Source organism: Leuresthes tenuis, unplaced genomic scaffold (genome assembly GCF_036924035.1).
Source record: "Leuresthes tenuis unplaced genomic scaffold, fLeuTen1.0.hap1 SCAF_21, whole genome shotgun sequence".
In the NCBI taxonomy this organism is placed as follows: Eukaryota; Metazoa; Chordata; class Actinopteri; order Atheriniformes; family Atherinopsidae; genus Leuresthes; species Leuresthes tenuis.
The window spans coordinates 13,469,622-13,475,451 of NW_027325375.1; the positions used below are offsets into that span (position 1 = coordinate 13,469,622).

Below are 5,830 nucleotides of genomic sequence, written 5' to 3' on the forward strand. Positions count from 1 at the left end.
TGGTTTGTAAAAAGCGGGTAAGAAAAGGTGCGAATGTCCGTTAATGTATGATCAAAAGAGAGAGCGGAGGTTTTCGGATACAAGAAGGTTTGAATGTCCCACCATAGTTTGTAAAAAGCGGGTAAGAAAAGGTTCGAATGCCCGACTATACACCATCAAAAGCGGGAGCGGAGGTGTTCCGCTGTAAGACGGTGTGAATGTCCGACCATAGTTGGTAAAAAGCGGGTAAGAAAAGGTTAAAATACCCGACTGTACACAATCAATAGCGGGAGTGGAGTTGTTCGGCTACAAGAAGGTGTGAAAGTCCGACCATGGTTTGTAAAAACCGGGAAGAAAAGGCTCGAAAGCCCGACTATACACCATCAAAAAGAAGGTTTGAATGTCCATCAATAATTGCTTTAAAACAAGAAAGTAAATTTTCGAATATCAAACCGTACATGATCATAAGCGGGAGAGGAGGTGTTCCGCTGTAAGACGGTGTGAATGTCCGACCATAGTTGGTAAAAAGCGGGTAAGAAAAGGTTAAAATACCCGACTGTACACAATCAATAGCGGGAGCGGAGTTGTTCGGCTACTAAAAGGTGCGAAAGTCCGACCCTGGTTTGTAAAAAGCGGGTAAGAAAAGGTTCGAATGCCCGAACATACACCATCAAAAGAGGGAGCGGAGGTGTTCCGCTGTAAGACGGTGTGAATGTCCGATCATAGTTGGTAAAAAGCGGGTAAGAAAAGGTTAAAATACCCGACTGTACACAATCAAAAGAGGGAGCGGAGTTGTTCAGCTAAGAGAAGGTGTGAAAGTCCGACCATGGTTTGTAAAAAGCGGGTAAGAAAAGGTTCGTATGCCCGAATATACACTATCAAAACCGGAAGTGTAGGTGTTCGGCTGCAAGAAGGTGTGAACGTCCGACCAAAGTTTGTAAAAAAGCAGTTAAGAAAAGGTTCCCCCACAGAGCACAGAACCCAGGAAGCCCACCGCAGGGGCAACCACGCATCCACCCAGAAGACTGCAGAGGAAGCCCCCGGAAAGAGCCCCCCTAAGCATAGGGCAGAGGCCCTCCGGGAGCCAGGGGCAACAGCCCACCGACGTCGCCAGGCCCCAGCCGCCCAGACATGGGCCGTGCACTGGATCCGGGTCCCAGGAGCCCGAGCGCCCCCAAACCCCCCGGCAGAGGCCCCACCCAATACCCAGGAGGGCCAAGCGCCCCAGACAGCCACACAGTGGGTCAGTGCCTGCCCCAGCACCCCTGGCCAAGTGCCCTGGGAGTCAAGACGTGCCCACAGGTGGGTGAAGTCGCGAGCAGCGGAGAGAGGCCACGCCGCCCCCCCCATCGGGAGAAGCACAGGCAGGCCAGGCGACAGCAAGTCCAAGATCCAGGCCCAATCATTACCACACACACTTTCATGTCCCATACATCTACACGTCCTCCCTCCCTCGACTCCGCTGGGGTGTAGTGCAGCGGGCACACCAGGGGGCCAGCAGCCCCCCAGCCACCACAGACCCCAAACCAGCAGAACAATTAATTAATCCTCCTGGCCCCTCCCGCCCCGAGCAGCAACCAGGAAGCAGGGGTGTGCGAAGAAGACCCCTCCCCTCACCCTTCTGGCTCTTCAATATTTTCTAATAGTGAGCAATTAAAATTGAGGGGCAGCCAAATTTGTAGAACTGGGAGCGTGGCCCTCTGGGCAGCCTACATACCCAAAGAGCCCCGCCCACCAGATGCCACTCAGTGTAACCACCCCCCAAGACCTAATGTGTGTGTGTGAGTGTGTTTGATAAGTAGTAATGTCTAAGGTGTAATTAAAACAGGGGTGGGAACTGCAGAGGGCAACTACTGCAGAGTCCACTACACCCCACCGAACACACACGCCCCCAAAACCCTTCATGTGTGAGTGTGTGCTGTGTACAGGAGCCAGAAGGGAGAGGGGTATGGGGATATACACTGGGGGCAGCCAGGGACTGGCTGCAATAGGCATCCCCGCTACCAGGGAGCCAACACAGGACAGGAGGGCCTGATGTCCACCAGGCCAGGGGCCTGCAGCGACCATATTCTGGGAGCTACTGTACCCCCAGAAGGTACCCATCCCGCCCCACCCCACTCAACCCAACCCCACTCCGGAGGACCTCTACAAAAAACAAACAAACAACAACAAAAAACAAACAAACAAACCACCCGGTCACACCAGTCGCAGCAGCCCGGGCCTGAGACCCACCATCACCCAGGCCCCCCCAGGCCCCCCCTCAACAGGTGCGCTCTTGTGAAAAAAAAAACAGCGGCAGCAACAAAAACACAACGGGAACACCGTATTGAGGCTTTGTTCTGACCGCTCATTTGGTATGGCGTTTCTTTCAAGCAATTCTCCCGGTTAGCCCGCACTCGGCTCGCTCCCAGAGCTGTGTTAAAGTCTACTGACCTAAAGAATTGGAGGCCCATCACACTTTTAAACTTTGACTGTAAACTTTTTAGCAAGGTTTTAACGACACGGATGTCCTCTGTTTTAGAGGAGGTAATTCACCCAGACCAGGCTTGTGCCATCTCAGAGAGACAACTCACCGACAGCCTCGTACTGATTCGAGACATCATTGATTACGCTAGAGACAGAAACACCCGGCTTGTCATCTTAAATTTAGACTTTGAAAAAGCTTTTGATCGGGTCTCGCATCAATATCTCTTTCAGGTGTTGCAGCCATCGAATAGGGCCCGATTGTTCCTACTTGGTGAGATTTGCTTGGTTGAGACGCTTGCTCCCCCCACTTGCTCCTCGGCTGACCAAGTAGGAACAATCGGGCCCTATTCGATGGCTGCCTTGTCTTTTACTCTGTGCAAAAGACAAGGCAGCCACAAACACCACGGGAACACCGTATTGAGGCTTTGTTATGACCACTCATTCGGTGTCGCGTTTCTTTCAAGCAATTCTCCCGGTTAGCCCACACTCGGCTCGCTCCCAGAGCTGTGTTAAAGTCTACTTCGCATTCACTCTCTTTTCTCAGCAGATTAAAAGAAAGTTTCATCTTGGGCTCCCTGAAACTTGCATCCTGCACCGCTGTTTGCTTTTTCACAAGAGCAGAGAAGAGCGCACCGTTCCCAGCGGCACTGCAGTACTGGGTCAATGCTTGGAGTGAACGGAGCAAGCTTCTTTTTCAACTCCTATTCTTAAAAATCCATTTAATATGTAGTCCTCGTATAGAGGACATATTAAACTGATAAGAACAGATACTACACTTGATCTTAGCCAAAAGGCCGAGAAGCGATAACTGTCCACTGTTTCAGGTCCGAGGGCCCTTGCTGGCACAATGCGCACTTGTAGCAGTGTTCTTTTTATGGCCATAGGTGGCCAGAGTGTCACGTTGCACCTCCGCCCACCCGCTGCACTGAGCACTCTTCAGCCCTTTTAAATGGTATAACTTTGCACTCCCGCATGCTCCAGCAAGCACCATTCAAGCAACAACTTTGCACTCCAGCTTCGAACATCGGCACAATCGCAACAAGTAAGGCGACTCTACTCAGAGAAGTCACTCTGCACAGTAACAAGATTTCTTTTGCACAGACAGAAAGGGCTTCACCCGCAAAGGTAAAGCCTGCCAAAAATAGAAACAACTCATTAGTGCTGCTCTCCACGAAAGTCTTTAGTAAAAGGCGAAAGACTTGTATGTTATGAAGGGAAACCAGAGTACGATTATCCGTCACTGCGGGAGCAGGGCATCAGGCTAGTTGCCATAGCCACCTTCCCCATGGTGAGCGTTGCTTGGTTGAAACGCTTGCCCCTGTGCAATCGACAAGGCAGCAACAAAAACACCACGGGAACACCGTATTGAGGCTTTGTTCTGACCTCTCATTCGGTGTCGCGTTTCTTTCAAGCAATTCTCCCGGTTAGCCCACACTCGGCTCGCTCCCAGAGCCGTGTTAAAGTCTACTTCGCATTCACTCTCTTTTCTCAGCAGACTCTTGGGATTTTATCTATAAAATGAATTCCTTCACTCAAACTATGTTAAAACTGCTTTGTCCTTCATATTTACCATGTCTAGAAAGATTTAAACAAAAAAAAAACAACGTTGTACTTTGCAGAAAAAGAAAGAGCAAATCTAAAGTTTCAGGAATCCGAGAATAAGCTTACTTTCATGAGTTCTTCACGATTTCGGATTTTGCTATAAAATGAATTCCTTCACTCAAACTAAATTAAAACTGCTAAACCGCTAATCTGTTACATGTAAGGCAGATGTCAAATTCACCGAAATAGGATCTAAGGGTATTCGGCCAATCGAGCTGTAGCAGCTTTGGTAAAAGAGTATAAGTTGAAGAGTTTGTGAATAAAGGTGTGCGCACACATAGTGAGCTGTAGGAAAATAGGCAGGGAGCAATGCCGGCTGGGGTATATGTTCTTGTATGTTGTCTGACTGTTTGATTTGAATGTGTTGTGTAAGTGTCCTGTTGAATGTTACATGTTTGGGCTTTGACACTTCACTGTGGTTGTTAACTGTGTGGTGTGTCCTGAAATGTTATATGTTTGGGCTGTGTGACATGCTTAATGCTTGTCAGTAGCTACCCACTTATTCATATATAGCAACTGACAACATAAGAAGTCTGGACATACTTTGATAGTAGTTGTAGAAGTATCCTTATTGATAATAGATAAACTAATTCATAGTGATAGAACAGTAGATGAACAGGTGCCTGCACATGTCTCACGAAAATAAAATGGGTGTATGATTGCTGACGGCAGAGCAATACTGCCAAACTTATGAGTTCTTGTGGCAAACTTGATTCAGTGTCTTGACGTGTATACGCTGTTTCGCTGACTTGATTGTCACAAGAAACAAAGTGTGTTTGATAAGATCCGACCATTTTATTACGGGAGGATCAGTATGTATGGATTCTGATGTGACTGATAAACCCATTCGTATCGTAAGCATAATCTAATACGTGAGACAACGCCCTGGCACACAATCAAAAAAAAAAGAGAGAGCGGTTTTGTGTCCCCACAGTCCATAATGTAGAAAAGAGAGAAAAAAGCCTTTCTGATTTGGTGTGTGTGCTCACAGTGCAGAGTGTAGAGAAAAGAGAGAAAAGAAAGTCGTTTTGGTGTCACGGGTGTTGTGACTTACACACACACATTTCTGAATTGAGAAAGGAAATTATTTTAGAGGAAGCACTAGAGTTTAGATCCCACATTTGTTGATAGGCATTCATTTATTTCTTCACTTCTGATGAAGTTTCAACAATAAACAACAAACTTTGTAGAATGAGAAAGAACTTCTTCAGCAATAAGCATCTCTCGACATATGACGAAATACAGATTTTGCTATAAAATTAATTCCTTCTATCAGCCTGACTTAAAACTGTTTGTCCTCCTTATTTATCCACTTCAAATCAAGTTTCAACAATTAAAAAAATTTTGTAGTTTGAGAAAAAACAACTTCATCTTAAGCAATCAGTAGGGTAAGAAAGGGTAAGAAAAGGTGCAAATGCCAACCATACATCACTAAAAGGTGGAGCGGAAGTATTCGGCTGCAAGTAGGTGCGAATGCCTGACAATGTATGATCAAAAGAGGGAGCGGAGGTTTTCGGCTGCAAGGTCTGAATGTCCAACCATAATTTGTAAAAACCGGGGAAGAAAAGGCTCGAAAGCCCGACTATACACCATCAAAAGCGGGAGCGGAGGTGTTCGGCTGCAAGTAGGTGTGAATGTTCGACCATAATTTGTAAAAAGCGGGTAAGAAAAGGTTCGAATGCCCGACTATATATTAACCAAAGCAGGAGGAGAGGTCTTCGGATACGAGTGGGTGAGAATTTACAACCATAATCTATAAAATGTGGTGAAAAAAAAGGTGTGA

At 47.1% G+C, this 5,830-nt stretch overlaps 2 non-coding genes across 2 annotated transcripts; both read right to left on the reverse strand.

Moving 5' to 3' along the window:
- Positions 1 to 3,067: 3,067 nt before the first annotated feature.
- Positions 3,068 to 3,251, reverse strand: LOC140280475 (U2 spliceosomal RNA). Its single transcript, XR_011909439.1, has one exon. It is a non-coding gene; the product is annotated as a U2 spliceosomal RNA (small nuclear RNA).
- A 308-nt stretch (positions 3,252 to 3,559) lies between these two features.
- On the reverse strand, positions 3,560 to 3,673 carry LOC140280726 (U5 spliceosomal RNA). Its single transcript, XR_011909656.1, has one exon. It is a non-coding gene; the product is annotated as a U5 spliceosomal RNA (small nuclear RNA).
- Positions 3,674 to 5,830: the final 2,157 nt, after the last annotated feature.